This window comes from Geotrypetes seraphini, chromosome 8 (genome assembly GCF_902459505.1).
Source record: "Geotrypetes seraphini chromosome 8, aGeoSer1.1, whole genome shotgun sequence".
Taxonomy (NCBI): domain Eukaryota; kingdom Metazoa; phylum Chordata; class Amphibia; order Gymnophiona; family Dermophiidae; genus Geotrypetes; species Geotrypetes seraphini.
In genome coordinates this window covers 13,626,363-13,645,653 of record NC_047091.1, presented here as the reverse complement: position 1 = coordinate 13,645,653, position 19,291 = coordinate 13,626,363, and the positions used below count along the sequence as shown (strand labels likewise).

The 19,291-nt window shown below is 42.1% G+C and overlaps 1 protein-coding gene across 2 annotated transcripts in view; it reads left to right on the top strand.

The window, feature by feature from the left end:
- The window catches only part of HNRNPR (heterogeneous nuclear ribonucleoprotein R), a 160,173-nt gene extending 144,687 nt beyond the window's left edge, over positions 1 to 15,486 (top strand). For both annotated transcript variants that reach the window (XM_033953569.1, XM_033953567.1), the window contains exons 15-16: positions 12,620 to 12,758; positions 14,782 to 15,486. The gene's annotated coding sequence lies outside the window, so the exon portion shown is untranslated. The remainder of the gene's footprint in view (positions 1 to 12,619; positions 12,759 to 14,781) is intronic.
- Positions 15,487 to 19,291: the final 3,805 nt, after the last annotated feature.

Below are 19,291 nucleotides of genomic sequence, written 5' to 3'. Positions count from 1 at the left end.
TCCCAGGTATTTGACCCCATACCCTTAGACCACAACAGAGGAAAAGGACAGCCAGAAGAATCTGCCAGCGCCTCATATTTATCAAAATTGATTTAATACCAGAAAAAGACCCAAAACAAGTAATGATGGAAACTAACTTGAGAATTGCCAGAGTGGCGTTTTCCAAGAAAATAAGCATCATATCTGCAAAAAGATTGATCTTATATTCTTTGGAGCCTGCTCGTATACCCACAGTATCCATAGATTGCCTGATCTTTGAAACTATAAGAGCTCCAGTGAAAACAAAGATCATGATAACGGGCAGCCCTGGCAAGTGAAGCTGAAATACCAGAGTTAGATCACCATTGATAAGAATTTGAGCAGTGGGACCACTATGAAGTTCTCAGTCCTTCCAGAAACTCACCAATTATGCCAAATTAGGGAAGGACCCAGAAAAGATAATCCCTTAGTATCTTATCAAACGCTTTATCAGCTATGATAGCATCCTCTGGCTGGTTCCCTCTAGCTTGCAGAGCAGACAGCTCCCTTAGAATGTTGGTAGATGCTTATCTCTCTGGGATAAAGCCTGTCATCTGTATGAATAAGATATAGCACCCACTCTAGACGCTTGGCCATGATAGATGCAAATATCTCGATATCCTGATTTAAACAGGGAAATTGGTCTATGGGATTCCAGATGTTCCTTATCTCGCTCTGGTTTGGCCAACACCACAATGTTAGCAGGAATCAGTTGTCCACGGGCTATCCCTATTGCGCCTCCAATCTTGCCTCCAAAATTTAATAAAATTCAGATACCAAGCCATCGGGTCCAGAAACTTTTGCAAATTTAAGATGTTTTCTTGTGTGCATTATCTTCTTCCCGGAAACAGGGGTATTAAGGAACTCCCTCTGGTCATGGTCAAGGCATGGGAGGTCCAGATCTTTGAAAAGGCATCTCTTTACTCCATATCACAATAGCCTTTCTCATAAAAGAGACAATAAAAGCTCCCAAAGGCAGCCTAAATATCCTGCTCTGAATTGTTTTAACCCACAAGATTGTTAATGCATGTAATTATTTGCTTTGCTTCCCTCTGCTTCACCAGGCCCACTAACAGCTTTCCTGCCTTGTTTTAGCCCACCTAATAGATTATACTTGGATATCTCGGGCTGTAAGGTTGGTTAAAAGGGCACTGATTTGTTTCTTAACAGTGCTCTCAACGGGTGTTTCTCCCAAAGTGAATGCAGCTGTTTGCTTAGAGATAAGAACTCCCAATCCCCCTTCCTCAAGCACTGTATACCAGAGTTTTCCTTCTCAGGACAACCTTCCCTGCCTCACAATAAGTAGGTTAGACATCCTCAAGGTGGTTTTCAAGAATATAGTAATCCCACTGCTGCTGCAAGAAAGCTTTAAACTTAGGATCTAGATACAGGGTCGGATTCATCCTTCAAACGGCCGATTTTGCATCTTTAAGCACACCGAAGTCCACCCACACCAGGGGTCTGGCAGCATTCCATCAATCCCTGCCGCTCTTGTGATAGAAAGAAGAGACTGAGCAAGAGATTGCATGCATTTTATGCACAGGAGAATAGAAGGTAAAATCATGTTCATCTGGGTAGAGAGAGCACCAGGAGCCCCAAGTTGTCCATAAGAAAATTGACTCCTTTTCCTTCTGCCCCTATTTGTCTAGATTAGGGGGGGCTACAATCTGTTGAGAGTTAGTGGTTATATTTAAATTTCCTCCCACAATAAGCTTATATTCCCCAAAGGGAACTAAGACAATAAGTGTGAGAAAAATTTATAGGAGTATGTTTGGTCCATATGGCGTACTTGGCTCCCGTGAGTTCACCCACCCAAAACACAAATCTGCCCTCTGGATTCGGAATCAACTTATGTAATAAGCAGTGAAGCCTCTTATGGAATGTTATAGTTACCCCCCTTTGTCTGCCATTAAAGGAAGAATAAACTATGTTGATCACCTAGTCCTCCAATTTTAGGTGCTCCAGAGCCATAAGATGTGTCTCCATTAGCAAGACGTCAGCCTTCTTCCTCTGCAGAGGGCAAGAATGTTGGTTCGCTTCATGGGGGGAATGCACCCTGTCTACATTCCATGTAATCTAATATAATAAAATGCTAGGCCGCGCATGCGCACTTCCTATGTGTGCGCCGGTTTTCCGCGAGCTGTAGCGACACATAGGAAGTGCACATGCGCGGCTTACGATCTGTCCTGCTCCCTCTTCAAAAACGCAGCGGTCGCCGCCTCTCCACTCTCTCTCTTCCTCCCCCCCCCCCCCCCCCCGAGCTGGATTTCGACCGCCCTTACGGGTTTTAAGTTGGGCACTGCTTCTCCTGCGGCGCGGCGGCCCAAGTCGGATGTTGGCCACGGCGGCCCCAGTCAAATGTCAGCCGCGGCGGCTGCAGGCCGCGGCAGCCAAACCCGGAAAACACATAAGTAGGGCATGGAGTTAAGAAGCAATGTATGGGGGGAGGCAAATACTGCACAGGGAAGTGGGGTGGGAGGGAAATGCTGCAACACACGGAAATGGAGGGCAGAAAAGGGGTTGATGGACAGGGGAAGAGGTGCTGATGAACAGGGGGGGGGGCAGAAAAATAAAGACAGGCCTACTGCTGGACAGGGGGAGCAGGGGGAGGTAAAACAAAGGGAGAAGGGCTTCTGCTGGATAAGGTGGGCAGTGATGGGGTGGTGGAGGACACAGGGGAGGTAAAAGGAAGGGAGAATGGACAGGGGGAGCAGGCAAGGGGTGGTAGTGGACAGCCAAGGAAAAAAAAATAAAAAAAACAGACAAATACAGAAAGCGACTAAGGAGAGAGAAAGAAAAAAAAAAACAAACAGACACACACATATATATTCTAGCACCCGTTAATGTAACGGGCTATAAGACTAGTAATAAATAAATATATAATGCCCTCTTATTAAATTTAAATCAATTGTTTATTAAACACTATTTATTTAAAATTTCACAATATACATAATACACATAACATCATTACATTCATAAAGTGCTAATTTAAGTGCTGTGTATACTTATAAATGGCTGCTATCTCAGACCTGCCATCAATTTCATTTAATTTCTCCTCAATCTGTTGAAGAGAGTCTTGTAAGACTAACAGGAAAAGTTTTTTAGTCCTTGAATTACTCACAATGGTTCAGTTTTACAATCCATTGTAGTCTTACCACTCAAATTTATTTTGTCCGGATTATGTTTTTTTAAGTGCAGCCAAGTCCCAGTTCAAAAATAAAGTGCCAGCCTTAAAGTACCCATAGAATAACTGCACAAGCTGGGGGGGGGGGTGGCCTCCCAGCTAAGCCACCCCAATTATGATTTGCTGTAGTGAGACAGTACCTGAAAAAGGTAACTCCACAATAGACCCATTACCAGAGACATCGGAACAACCCTCCTTAAAAGAAGTCAGGACCTCTCTTCCAAAAAAAAACCCCCACTTGTACCACTGCCAAACATGCTTACTAAGAAACTCTCACAGACATCCATCACACTTACCATCAATACCCCTAACAACTCCCATTTCCTAACCTCCCCTTTCTGAATATCTCCTCATACACTAGTGTCTGCCCCCTCACCACCCTTACTCCAAGCAAGAAAATTATGCACAATATATCACCAATGTTCGCAGCAGTGAAACACAACAAAATATGCATGTGAGGTACAAAGCAAGACTAAAAATGAAACAGGGATAAAAACACAGCCCAACTATCAGTCTTGATACCACATCGGAGAAAAAAAAAACTACAGTGATGTAGAAGAAAGAAAAACTTAAAAGGCAAATAACAGCATAATAGCATAAGGATAAAAGATCCAGAGTTAGAGCCTGAGGTGATAATCGGCACACCAGCATCAGCCAAATGGCTCCTACGTGCAGCATCATAAGGACTAATTCAAGCATATGAGGACATAATGCAGAAAAACACAAAAAGGTCAGAAACCTCTCCTGCATGTGTCAAAACATAGTCCACTTCCCAGGCTACTTAAGATTATCCAAGGAGGATTGCACTGTGACTGGAGAGTTGAACAGGAACGTTTTGTTATGTGTGATCTTCACACACACCGGGTATGTAATTCAAATCTTATACCCCTCTCAAACAATTTGGAACAATATCTGCCCCTATTCTCTTGATTTTCCACACATTCTTCGAAAGTCTTTATTTGTTTCTCCAGTGCCTTCACCTTTGTATTGTTCTCCTGTTGTGTCGTCTTGTCTGGAAATCCACTGGATATCTCATTCATAGTTTAGAGTGCGGGGTCTTAGCTGGCATACCACCCCTCCGAACTAGTCTAGAATTTAATAGAGCCCTTGTTCTGTGCGCGACAGCCTTCAATAAACTGTTCCTGTAATATTTATCACAAAAAGTCACACGCGCAGTGATATTTGTGCTGAAAACGGCGGAGTTTGGGAAGAGGAAGCTCCAGGCATCTGCTCAGATTGCTGCCATCACGTGACCCCTCCCCCCCCTGCATAGCAAGTTTTAGTGGAGCTTTTGGAAATGCGCATTTCTGATATCTTGCATTTCAGTTGCAATTTCTCTAGTATCGTGTGCCAAGTCTGACATCTTGCGTTTTCCAGATCAGTATTTTGCCTTCATATCCCTTATTGTGTTACATTTGAGTGATGTATGATTCATGTGTGACCAAGGTGCGGTGTTCTGCTAGCATGGAGTACCTGTGCGAAGATCTTGTTGCAGTCATTTTTTTTTCACCCCATTAAGTAGTGTATTGGAGTTTTAGGCCCAGTATAATATTTACAATGCTGTCTTTTCACGCAGGAGGTAGTACATAGCTCTTCATGTTCTGGGAGTTAGTGCTATTAAGGTATAGTAATGTTCTGAATGTGTGTGTGTAGTGATTTTCCAGTGGAAGGATGACATCATGACTTTAATATCTATTTTGAGAACACAAGAATAACCTTACTGAGTCAGACCCATGATCCATCTAGCCCAGAAGCCCATCCTCACGGTAGCCAATTCAGGTCACTAGTACTTGGCAAAAACCCAAAGAGTAGCAACATTCCATGCTACCAATCCAGGGTAAGCAGTGGCTTCCCCCATGTCTGTCTCAATTCAGACTATGGACTTTACCTCCAGGAAATTGTCCAAACCTTTCTTAAAACTAGCTACCGTGCTGTGACAAGTGAAACTGCTACTTCCTGTCACTTTATCACTAGGTTCCTCTGGTCACATTTTTTTTTTTTCTTTCCACCACCAGGTTTTTCTGGATACACTTCACTACCAGGCTCTTCAAGACACAACCAGGCTGTTCTGAACACACTTCCCTGGTCAATCTGGCCACCAAAGATTGTGCTGGTCCCTCTGGTCACCATCTGTCCTCTCCAACCTCTGCTTCTGGTAACAAAACCAGTCTCTCTGCTGGGAGCCACCGGTTCCTTCAGTCCCTCTGCAGGTAACTTACCAGTCACCATCAGCCAGGATGCCGGTGCACTGGTCAATCAGAAGCACAATATCACCGGACCTGGTCCCCGTGGATCTTCCTGTCAGCAGTCAGTCACTGAGCACACTGGCCCCTCAGTCTCTGGGGACTTTCCAGTTACTCAGATATTCCCCTTGAACACACTGGCCCCTCGATTTCCGGTCACTCATACATTCCCCCTGAGCACATTGGCCCCTAGCTTTTCCATGGACTCTCCAGTTACGTGATCATGGCTGGTCGTCGAGCTTGAGCACACTGGTCCCTCTTGGACTCTTCGGTCACTCCCAGCTTACCCGGTCAAGGTCAGGCTTACAAAGAGTTATGCTTTCATCAGAATTCCTCCCCTTGAGGGTCACCTATCCCATCTGCCTACAAACCTAGTTTTAGGGTTTAAATTATGAGATATTGCTTCTTGAAGGATCTTTAAATACATTTAAATTGTTGCCATAGGTGTGTTGGCTGTGGAAAAGTGAGATGTGTAAGAGGCAGACTTCAGTGGAGGCATAAGCATGATCTACTGACACTTTTTATTTTTCAATCCTCTTTTATTCAATTGCTTAAGAAACTATGGCCCTCTTCTATTAACTCTTTCAGGACCATAAGGATCGTAGGCCAATTTTTGTGGTTTTGATGACATTTTTATGGTAAAAAGGGCTTGCAGATGCCAAAAAATTGATTTTTTTTGTGAAATATCATTATTTTTTTTTTTTTAAAAATCAAACTTCTGGCTTATGGACAGTGTGGCAAGTGAATCTTCTCGTCAATCTGGCAACGACACTAATGAATGAATGTCGGAACCAGTTTGTTTACATAAAGGCAGTATCATATGGAATCCGTACATATCAAATTTAGAACTGTAGACTATCCCAATCAAAATTTATAGGATTTTAAAGTTATGGGACAAATATGTCCCTTGGTCCTGAAAGGGTTAAACTTGCGATAGCAGTTTTTAGCGCGGGGAGCCGCACTGAATGGTCCGCGCTGCTCCCGATGCTCCATAGAAACTCGGTGAGCGTCGGGAGTTGCGCAGACCCTTCAGCGCAGCTCCCTGCGCTAAAAACTGCTATTGCAGTTTGATAGAAGAGGGCCTATATATACATCTGTTGAAATTTATGCTGTTTAATTTTTTCACCACTTTATTCTTTGGCATTTGATACATATTTATAGACTTGGTTCGATGCCTCAGTTTTATGCCTACCCTATTCTTTCTGATATGGGATGTATTAAACTATGGGCTTCTTTTACGAAGCCGCGTTAGCGATTTAACGTGCGTAATAGCGCGCGCTAATTTGCCAGCTGCGCTAGCCGCTACCGCCTCCTCTTGAGCAGGCGTTAGTTTTTCGGCTAGCGCAGGGGTTAGCGCGTGCTAAAAAAGTGTGTTTGATAAAGCCGCTAATGCAGCTTCTTAAAAGGAGCCCTGTGTATCTGTCCATAATGGCAGCAGCAACATAAAAAAACATAGTAACATAGTAGATGACGGCAGATAAAGACCCGAATGGTCCATCCAGTCTGCCCAACCTGATTCAATTTAAATTTTTTTTTTTTAATTTTTTCTTCTTAGTTATTTCTGGGCAAGAATCCAAAGCTTTACCCGGTACTGTGCTTGGGTTCCAACTGCCAAAATCTCTGTTAAGACTTACTCCAGCCCATCTACACCCTCCCAGCCATTGAAGCCCTCCCCTGCCCATCCTCCACCAAACGGCCATACACAGACCGTGCAAGTCTGCCCAGTAACTGGCCTAGTTCAATCTTTAATATTATTTTCTGATTCTAAATCTTCTGTGTTCATCCCACTCGTCTTTGAACTCAGTCACAGTTTTACTCTCCACCACCTCTCTCGGGAGCGCATTCCAGGCATCCACTACCCTCTCCGTAAAGTAGAATTTCCTAACATTGCCCCTGAATCTACCACCCCTCAACCACAAATTATGTCCTCTGGTTTTACCATTTTCCTTTCTCTGGAAAAGATTTTGTGGTCACTTCTTTTGTATTTAGTGAGTCTCTATTCATGTTCTGTGTATATATGACTGTGGTGCAGTATTCTGCTGATACATAGCTTCTCTGGTTAAAGATATGTTGGTATTCTAGGGACTGGTGTCATATTTTCAGTGATTGCCCTTAATATGCTCCTTCGCTGGTGAAAGGGGTGTGTATACTGTTGTGGGGGTGGGGAGCCTTAGACAGTTACCCTGCCCCTAAGGTTCCCTATATGAGTACTGGTACATTTCTTTCCTACAAAAAAAGCACTGCTTGCGGTACTTCTGCTAGAAGTTGGGATACCACTAGATGTTAAGCCCCTGTTTTGAAGCTGGAGCTGGCATGTGCAGGAGTGACTAAGGATTGCTTCTGCCCTTCCTACCCTAGACTAGCAGGGCATTATTAAGGGAGACCCCTGGATGGTGGACCTCTTCAAGAGATGTATTGATGCTCATGGGGGCAGGAACTCTCTTTTTTTCCCCTGATCTCCATTATAGAGAGTGGCACGGGGACAGATTTGTCCCCATCCCCTGCAGGAACTCAATTTCCCCATCCCGTCCCTGTGAGTTTTGTTGATGCCCCTGCCCTATTCCTGTAAGCTCTGCCTTAACCACACAAGCCTTGAACACATGATTTTAAAGTGTTTGAAGCTTGTGCAGATGAGGACAGAGCTTAGGCATTGGTGGAATGAGGCATTATGACATCACAATCTGAGTCTAGAATGTTGCTACTTAGGATTTTAAAGTGTTTGAGGCTTGTGCAGATGAGGACGGAGCTTGCAGAAATGGGGCAGGGACAGGAAAAGAACTCGCGGGGACGGGGAATAATTTGGTCCCGTGTCATTCTCTAATCCACAGATGTCAGTCAGTCCTCGAGGGCCACAATCCAGCCGGGTTTTCAGGATTTCCCCAATGAGTATGCATGAGATCTATTAGCATGCAATGAAAGCAGTGCATGCAAATAGATCTCATGCATATTCATTGGGGAAATCCTGAAAACCTGGCTGGATTGCGGCACACAAGGACCGACTTTGACACCCCTGCGGGGTCTAATCTATTACTCTGCTATCCATTGCTGTGAAGATCTGCTGTAACTCACACTTTCTTTCCCATGTCCCCTGATTAGACTTGCTTTGTTATCTTTTTGCAAAAGAATTAGTTTATAGATTATTTACTTGTAGCCCACCTTTATCAAAGTGGGTCACAAAAATACCCACATAATAATAGTTACAAACGTCCATAGAATAACAAACTAGTATAAAACCCTCTTAGGCACCTCATCCAGTGCCAAACTAAAACATATAAGTGGTCAACACTTGTACAGGTATTTCATTTTACAAAACAGATATCGCTTTAACAATTTTTTAAAAGTATTCAAATTGCTCTGTTGTCTAATATTTAATGGGATTTTATTCCAAGTATCAGAACCGATACAAGAAAAAGTGCCTACTCTGGTAGTATGCAAACTCATTTGTTTTATAGTTGGTACATACAAGTCCCCACAATCAGCTGAACGTAGGCTTCGAGACGGCGTATATGGACATAAAACTATCAACCAAATATTTCGGTGCCATCCAACGCATGCAAAGATATGTTAACAAGAAGTAACAACAATTTGTACTCTATTTTTAACCATTACAATTTAATATAAAATTCAGACACGTTATGTTTGAAAATTCCAAACAAAACTTGAATTATTGAATTTTGGGTCATCTCTATAATTATGGAGAGGATGCGGTATATAAACCTAAGGTTTAGTTTAGTTTGTGAGGCATGTATCGCAGTTTGCAGATACTCCAAGCAAAACAAGGTTGCAATAATCCAGACTAGACAAAACAACTGTTTAAAGGACATCTAGCTCCAGATAAATACGTTCTGAGATTACCCAATAACCTCAATTTAAAATAGATCTTCTTTACCATTGCTTGTATATGTGATTGAAAAGACCAGCCGTGACACTAAAATCACACCTAAATATCGCACCTCGGGTGGTAAATTCATAGTTGTGCCCAATATTTGAACTGAGTCTAGAATGTTCATGACTGTATTTCTTGATAGATACATCGCCCTTGTTTTTGAAATGCTCAGCATACTACAGTTCCCCTCCTCTGTCATTTTTCTAGACATATTAACCTGATATTCATAGAGCACATTTGGACTATGTCTCCATGATAGCAGCAATAACGAACATTTTTAGTCTTAATTTTTAACCCACACAGCATAGTGTTTGGAAAAGAGGTTGAAGGAAAGGATGTCAAGTTGGCGAAGGATGAATGGAAGATGTTTTATAAATAACTGCTGTGTGGGAAGTTTCATGTTACAAAAATATTATTTAGTGTAAATTTATTACCCGTCAATCCAAGGGGGAAAATTCTCTCAGCCAGCACAAATGACAAACTGACAAATCATACAAAAATAACAATGAAACATAAAATAATTAGAGCTATCTGTTCCATTTGTTAAGGCTTATGCAAGTAAGATTTTAGTCTTTTAATGTTAAACTTTCCTCATTCATGCTTAACAAAACTTTCTGTGGCTAAAACGCCATTATTGCTGCCATGGAAAGCACTTGAGTCCAACCTTTCCATTCATATTGCTTCAACTGTTCTTGGCTGTCCTCCCCCATTTTCTGTGGAACCTGTGCAGAACCTAATTGTAGCGCTAACTTATCGGGAGGCGTGGAACGATGAAGGTCGTTTTTTGAAAGTACATTCACTCAAATTTCTTACAGGACATAGGATTGACACTAACCCCCTCTTCTACGAAACTGCGCTAGCAATTTCTAGCGCGGGGAGCCACGCTGAATGGCCCACATTGCTCCCGACGCTCATAGGAACTCAGTGAGCGTCAGGAGCAGTGCTGGCCATTCAGCACGGCGCTCTCTGCGCTAAAAACTGCTTGCGCGGTTTTGTAGAAGAGGGGGTAAGGGTTCTGTGTACTAGGCTGTGTTGGCTTTTGACACCTGCATTAACTGTTTTGTTTGGGGGGGGTTTTAAATTATAATTTTCAAACAATTCTTATACAGAACAGTAAGGAATGGAATTTAAAACAATTAGTTCAATCAAGAAAACTCTTAATCAGAAGAAAAGTAAATTTCCATCTAGCTCATGTTTAGAGAGAATATTACTTAAATTTTTTTAACAAGCAAATTCAGAAGAAAATCAGGATCATATCAATTAGTTGTTTCGAAAAAAGGAAAAATAAATTATAACTTACTTTGATCCAACATTACTTGGTGTATGCATACTTTTCTTACTCCAAACAAAAAGTCAAGTAGTTATTTATTTTGAGATTCACGAAGTTGCAAAAATTGTTCAAGCTGAAGAGGATCCCAAAAAATCGAATTCTTTCTCTTGATATTTCAGTAAACATTTACACGGAAACTAAGAAAAATGTGGCTTCCAATGCTAAAACTCTGGATTTTAGCATAAGAAATGCCTTTCTCCCAAGTTGAGTAGCTTTGGCCACATCTGGCAGTATTAATACATTATCTCCACAAAACGTTGTGCTCTTATTATGAAAGTAAGTTTTCATGATTAATGTTTTATCTACCTTATTTAAGCACACTACCAAAATAGTGGACCTAATTTGAATCAAATCTTGTGACTCCTCTAGGAATCCTGTTAAATCAAAGTCAGTTGGAGCTAACTGGTCCACTCCTAATACAGAGGAAACCTCTGCGGAATATAATAACTCTTAGAAATAGGTAGAGAATCTGCGTTTGGTAAACCCCAAGATTTCTTTAAAGTATTTCCGTAATAAGATTTCTGAGGATAATAAATGTGTCATTGGGAAATTAACAAAACTCAATTATTCAGCGTCTCTCCAGACCGGCATAGCTCACTTTGACCAGCAGGTGGAGACTGAGACATAAACATTTGGCTGTAGTACAAGCTGTGCAGTTCCTAATACACTCAGTCTACTCTCAGTCTCCAGGAGGTGATGGTAAGCTGTTGCAGTCTTCCCTGGTTTAGTGTACATAAGAACATAAGAATTGCTGCTGCTGGGTCAGACCAGTGGTCCATCGTGCCCAGCAGTCCATTCACGCAGTGGCCCTTAGGTCAAAGACCAGTGTCCTAACTGAGACTAGTTTTACCTGTGTACATTCTGGTTCACCAGGAACTTGTCTAACTTTATCTTGAATCTCTGGAGGGTATTTTCCCCTATAACAGCCTCTGGAAGAGTGTTCCAGTTTTCCACCACTCTGGGTGAAGAAGAACTTCCTTACATTTGCATGGAATCGATCCCCTTTTAACTGTAAAGAGTGCCCTTTCGTGCTCTCTACCTTGGAGATGGTGAACAACCTTTCTCTATCTACTAAGTCTATTCCCTTCATTATCTTCAATGTTTCTATCATGTCCCCTCTTTTCAAGGGAGAAGAGGCCCAGTTTCACTATCACTGTACAGCAACTCCTTCCCCTTAACCATTTTAGTGTAGGGCTGTTGTAAGTTGTTCTAGTGGCCTTCTGGTCCCCGTCTTGTGCCGGACTGAGCTTGGGGTGACCTTTTCGGGGGTCTGTTCAACCTCGGGGGTGTCACACTCAACGGGTCGAGTCCCTCCCCCCATTTCCCTCACCGCCCCCAAATTTTTCTAGAGGTGCTTCAGCTGTAAGCCTTGCCACCGATACCGGCAAGGCATGTGGCTTAGAGAGCCAGTGGAGTCTGTTAAAAAAAAATCTCGAGGCAGTGCCGGTCTGAAGGGAAACCTTCAGCTGACTGTTTTGTAACTCGTTCTAAGCTCCTTTGGGAAGATGGGTTAAAAAAATCAAATGAGTGACATGGCCATGATCAGCGGGAGAGAAACCAGATTTGAATAATGGCTTTTCTGTTTCTCAGCCCCTTATTCTACAGTATTAAGAGACTGCTCCTGTCTGTTGTCAAAGAGAAGGTTAGATTTAGCAGTGAAGGGGTGATATTACAGTGGGGAGGAGGAAAGAACGTCCTTTTTTTCTTGCTGAGTTAAATGTACCGAACCTGTAAACTATCTCCCACAGAGGTAGGAGTTAATTATGCTGTTATTTTGTCAGTTCTAGTTGTTTCATCTATAGCACTAGTATTCCAAGCAGGGATTTGGGTGCTGGGAGGGAATAATTAAAATTTGCATAATTTATTTTGTGATTGTTTATCTTAGTGATTGGGTTGATGACTCTTGGGTTAGTTGCTTTCAATCTCTCATAACCATTTTACCATTTCGCTTGCTACAGGCTGCAGCATGTGATCAGAATGACAGATTTTGGGTTTAAAAATAAATGTCCCCTCTTCAGAACATTGCCAAATAATCTTTGCTGCCGTTCAGCGGAAAATCATCTCCTGAGAGCCAAGTTCTGCAGCTAGGAGGATAAGGTAACTTTTCTAAAGTGCATTAATGCAGTGAAGCTGATATGGCTTCAGAGAGCCATAAGAGAAAACATTGCATATCATTACCGGGGTTTTGCTTTAGTCCTGCCAAGGTTGGTAATGTACTTTCTTTGGTCTTATAGAAAAGTTGTTTGTGTTTCAGAGACAAGTATGAATGATGTGCTTTCTAGCATAGAGACAAAAATCCCGTGCAGCATTTATTAATCCTATTGACCATCTGCTTTCATCTCCAAGATTTCAGCCTTTATGTGGCTTAGTTCAGCAGAAATACAAATCTCATATCTCTCTGTAGCATGTAATGTTCATGTGTTGAAAACTGAGAAACACCATCTTCCATAGGTTAAGTTATAATACTTTTGTCAAACAAGGCACCAGAAGTGTATAAAAGAGAATTAAAATTAGAGGTAGATATATTCAAAGGAAATGAATCCTTACCTTCTGTTGGTGTCCCCCGCCCTCCAGCCTTCCTCTCTGCTTGTGTTCTGTTGGAGGCCAGGTTCCTGAAGAAGGGCTCCTCCCGAAACCAGCACGGTTGAACCTCTCCTCCTGGCGCGGTTTTTCCGTTTGTGTGACAGTTTTGGATAAGTATTGTTTCTTTTGGACATGTTTTTCACTTTTTGGTATGGTTTTTGACTTTGTTTGTGATTTTGTGTGAGTTTTTTGAGGGGGTTTGGCTTGCAGGGTTTGTGTGGGGGTCGCTCAGGTTGTTTGTGTTGAGTTTCATTTACTCACTTTGATTGTTGATTGGTTTGATTTCTGCACACACAGGGCGCTCGATGATGGTGTGCGGGTGGAGGCTTATGGCCTTGGCCCAGAAGTGAAGTGTCGGAGCTGTGTTCCTATCACTGAGGGTTCACACTGAGAGCGCCCTATAACATCATATAATGTGACATGTTCTTTGACATATTACACTATATTTGGTTTGCAAGTTGTGAGCCAAGTTAGGCACTTTGAGCTTCCCCCTCACAGACCTTGATGTGACTTGGTTGCCTTCCTTGTTTTTTCTGGTGTTCTACATGACACAGAGTTGGGGCACAATCTGTTACTAGCTCTCTGCACTAGAGAATGACATGGGGAGCAAATTTTTCCCCATCTTCACAGGAACTCATTTTCCCTGTCCCGTCCTGTGAGTTTTGTCACTGTCCCCGCCCCATTCCTGTAAGATCTGCCTTAACCACACAAGCCTCAAACACTTACGATTTTAAAGTGTTTGTGGCTTATGAAGATGAGGACAGAGCTTGCAGGAATGGGGCAGGGACAGGAAAAGAATTCGCAGAGATGGGGAAAAATTTGTCCCCGTGTCATTCTCTACTTTGCACAGTGTAGTGGTACCTTTTGAGGGGGGGGGGGGGAGGTTACTATTGCTTCTGATTGAAGCAGCCCTGCATGTGATGAGAGGTGACTGAGAGGGAAGGAAAATGGGTTTTCTTGTCTGAATATGATAACAGCTCACTTTTTTAATGAGGGAATAGTGGTGGTTAAAATGTCTTATTTTTCATGCCCTGTCCTTTAAAAGCCCATCTGTTTGGAAAGGTATTAGAGGGTAAGATGTGATCTTAGTCTTCTGCAAATCTTTAAATTGCTCTGTTAGATCATTTTAAAATGCCAGCCAGCTTCCTAAATGCTACGCAGCATACTGTGATTGGCAGACTGTTTAAAGCGCCCCCCCCCCCACACACACACACACACACACACACACTGCCTTTATTATACCTGGCTTATGCATCTCAGTACAGAAATTCAAGTTAACCCCTACCTGCTTTCCCTTCAAGTTAACCCCTACCTGCCTTTTATCATCCAGTTTTCAAGTTCATTTCACATATTTGAATTACATGGCACAGGCTTCTAAAAATTCCAATAAAAGTCAATCTTATAAATTTCAACATCTCTTCCTCCTCTTCCTAAAATGTATATTCAGTCTCAAACTTTGTCTGTGTTTCTTTGAATTCCCTATAAAAAGCAGTCTGCAAGTTAAACTTTCTAATGAGTCTCCTCCCTCTTTTGGCAGATTACGTTGTGACCTTAGACAGTTAAGTTTCGTGCATTTCATGGCAGTCTCTTACCTTCAAGGTAGGCAAAATACAAAGCAGCCCCATCCTGCCAGCTGCAGAAGGACTGAAAGGCAGGTATGATCAGCAAAGCCTACCACAGCAGCTGATGAATAATGGTAAGAGGTACTTGTGAAGAGGGATATGGAAAAGAGAAGGAAGGAGAGGTGGGACAGAGAGGAAGGACTGGTATATGGTGGAAAGGGAGCAGTAGAGGGGAGAGATGGCTGGCAGTATGTTTTGACCTCCTCATACTCGGCAGACTTACAGCAAAGTAAGATTTCAATCTTGGACTCTGAAAGATTCTCTTAAGAATATTGAAAATAACTTATCTGCTGAACCCTGTATGCTGTTTTGTATGAAAGCAAAAAAATTGAACTAGTAAGGTTATCAGTGGTCTTACAATTAGATCTAATGCTACTGTCTGAGACAGCTGTTTCCATTGCAGTTTGACCCAAGAATAAATCCAGTCACTGGAATTTGGTTCTTTATAATGTTTGCTCTTTAACAGACTGGTAGAGACAAACCTTTATAAAGCTAGTAAAGCTAGTATAAAGCTCCATGTTAATCACAGGTAGAGTTGGCTGGGGGGGGGGGTAAGCTGCTTTTTGTAGCATGTGAGAATGTCCATGTAATGTATTGAAATTTGGTTTCTTAAATAAAGTTGCACTGAAACTAGCACTATGTGGATTGTTAATTTTTGTTCTCGCAGAATGTGAAGGCATTCTGTTCTTGTGTTTATGGAGCACTTGACTGCTGAATGATTTTTTTTTTTTTAATCAATTTTTGATGGTTCTGGAAAACTCATTCTTCCAAAAGCATGTGCAGTGCCAGCCCTGCTATTAAGATGGCCAGCTCCCAATTCATCCATTCAATCTGTGAGAGAGATCTTGACAAACATGGACCTAGATTATCTGGTATAGGACACCGGATTGAAGCCTAAAATAATACAGGTTTTATTAAAGAAAGAAACTATCACAATATTGTTTGATAGGTCTCTTCCTGTTTTAACACGGCTGCTACATTCAAGTGGCCTAATGAGCAGCACAGCTGGGCGTAATGTATTCTGTGCCCATGGGCCTGAGAGAGCGCATAGGTTTTTAAAAAAAGTGACACTTTATAATCATGTTGAAATAATGCAACAGGAGTTCCCATAGCTTCACAATCAATTTTGCAGAGGTTCTATACTGATGATGTGCATTCATTAGCATTCAAAATTTTAGTGTGCGAAAAAACAATTTAATGGGGCATTAACCTATGAATTAATACACATTAAGATGTATTAAAATGAAACTGGGAAACAGAAAGAACGGGGAGGTGGGGAGTGAAGGCCAAACTGAAAATCAAAGAAAAATTTTGTCCTTTGCACAATCCTCATTCTGTGTATTATATGTAAATGTGCTTTACCATTTAGTGACAAGTTCATAAAATAGGCCTTTATAATATGTGCCATGAGGTAATATAATAACCATGCAATGAATCCTTTTAGATGAACAATCATTAAAATAAGATGAATATTACTGATGAAAATTTGCAAGATGGAAATTTTGTACAGTACCTCTGCCCTGGCCTTTATCACTAATTTCCCCACCTGCTGGAACAAAATCTCCAAATCAGCAAGAAAGAAGGGACTTCAGATCCCAATACTGCCTCACACACATACTCTGTCGTCTCTGGTACCAGTGCATCGGGGGGCATTTCATTAGAAAGAAAAGAACACACATGCAGTTGTATGGCCAAAGAAATGTCCCTTTTATTCAGAGTACTGCATACATATTTATAGCATTTCACATGGATCAGTTTTTTCAGCATATGACTGTAGGAAAGACCATATTTGGTAACAGGATACATAAAAGCAACTAGAAAGAGGTAGCAAACATAAGGGGGGGGGGAATAGTGGGAAGTTTCCATTATAGCATATAATACTGTCTTGTCTAAGGTCTAGCAATGTTTCTTTTTTAACAAATGTTTCTTATCAAAACAAGTCAACTACAGAACAAAATGGGGACACAGAGCTCAGAACACAAAAAGAAAAGACCTTGTGGTTTCTTGGCAAAATGAAAACTGTTTCAGCAGTTCCTTTTACACAAGCAGGAATAGAAAAACTTACAAATAATATATGTGCCCCTTCACCTACCTCTGCTGTCCACTGCTGCAGTTGCTTTTGGAGACCTGACCCAACAGTGGGCTAGATTCACATAAGCCGATCAAGTCCTGATCACTTAGCGACCCAATTTCCCTCCGACCCGATTCACTAACCTCTTGGCCGATCATAATCCAATCCGATTGGCGCATGCAAATGAGGGGAAACAGCATGTAAAGTAGGCAGGCAGCGATTCAGTAACAAAAAACTGGAACACCAAGTGGGCTGGCCAATCAACAAACAAGCGACTGCTGGGGACCAGTCGCTCACGTTGTTTCCGACTGCATCTCCTGCTCTCTTCCCCGACTTTTCGGCTCTTCTGCTTTCTCTGCCCCCGACTCCTGCTTTCTACCCCGATCGCCACCCTGCTTCTGTCCCGACTCTCCAGCCCGTGGGTTAAAACCACGGGCTCGCTATAAAAAGTAAAGTTCAAAAAAAAGGTTGCTGCTCTGTAAGCATAAGCATGTGTTGGGATTGCTATTCAGCGATCTGTGCAGTCGGTTGGGGGGCGTGATTCTGAGCATCTTCATTTGCATGAGGACACTTTGTGAATCAGCCCCCCGCGATCAGATCAGATCCGATCCGTTGGCTTAGTGAATCTAGCCCAATGTCAGATCTCTCAGTGAGAGTTGGGAAGGGTTCATTCGGGAAGTGCTGCACAGGGGATGGGGAGGGATGGGCAGCTGCTGCACATGGGGATAGGAGGGATGGAAAGCTGCAGCATGGGGTGGGGGAGAGAGGAAGACTTATTAGACATGGTTTGGGAGGAGAGGAATGGAGTACAACAAAGGTAGAAAGGGGTGAGAAGGAGAAATCCTGCATATGGTGGAGGAGAGGAGACATACATGGAGAAGAGAAATGGTGGTCATAGGGTGGAGGGCAGGAAGAGATGGTGCATGGGGAGAGAGAAAAATATATTTCACATTATAATGGATAGGCGGAAGGGAGAGATGCTGCATGGAGGGGAATAGAGAGGTTTCACCCAGGGCATAAGGCAAAGAAAGAGAGACGGTAGACAGTGGGAAAGAAATGTTGGATATGGCAGTGGAAGGGAAGGTAAAGAGATGGAAGATGGGTGGTGAGCACAGAGAAGAAAAGAAAATATCAAATGGGCATGAGGCCCTAGTGAGCAAGTTAAAGGAAGACAAACAGAAACCAGACCCTGGGACCAACATGATTGAATAATAAAATGACCAGACAACAAAAGGTAGAAAAAAATAATTGTATTTTCTATTTTGTGATTACAATGTGTCGGATTTAAAATGTGTATCCTGTCAGAGCTGCTGTTAGACAGCGAGTGTGAGCTGGGACCTAACAGAGCGAGGAAAAGTCTTTTTTGTTCATTTTGTTTACATCACAGCACCGGCATGGGGTTGGAAAGGGCAAGGGTGGGGTGGGTGAAGAGGCTACAAAATAAATCCGCTAGGACATTTGAAAAAAAAGGAAAAGTAAATCAAATTGAAAAATCAATTCAGTAGGCTAAATCGAATCAAATTGACAAATTTTTCCCTGAATTGGGCAGCACTACTCTGGAGCAGGCGTCCTTAATGGATCTCACTATCAAGACAGTTTTCCTGGTGACCATAATTTAAGCCTACAGGGTTTCCGAGCTTCAGGCTTTATCCTGCAGAGATCCTTTTCTTATGATTATGGATTCCAGCATGTTTCTGCACACGGTTCCCTCCTTCCTCCCGAAGAAATCTCCCAAACATGTCCAGTTTATTGTCAGCTTTACAACTCTTTTATATCATTTTACATGAGTCAATGTCGTCAGCATGTGACGTAAATACAAACCATATATGGACACAGGTCACATGAAACTTTAAAGAAATAACAAGCATCTTTCTATCTAAAGACTGAAATTTAAAGGTTGCTTTGGTCAGCAGAGCCTTTTTCTTATCTAAAGCTGCTTGCAAATACAGCTATGAAAACAATTGAATTCACTTCACAACAAGATAAGAACACATCTTCTCAAACATAAAATGGCCTTGCAGTATTTCAGCAAGAGAAGGCAAACAGTGTCTGGATTTACAGCTTCAAACACAGTCTAAGGAAAACTACGAGATAAGTGTCCCTTCACTGAGTGTTAGTTGCTGGATGTGCGCAGAAAACTAAAAAGTGAGGCAAAAATAGGACAACCCCCCTCCCCCTCCCCGGACAAATGAAATAAAATGGAAAATGCGACCAATGGGAATATCTTTAATGAAAAGTGCCTCCAAGTACATTGTATATTTAGCCATCCATAATTGGAAACTCTTAATTTCATCTCTCAGGGCTACACTTTTTAATCTAATCTATGTGGTATACAAGCTCGAAGAGCTACATTT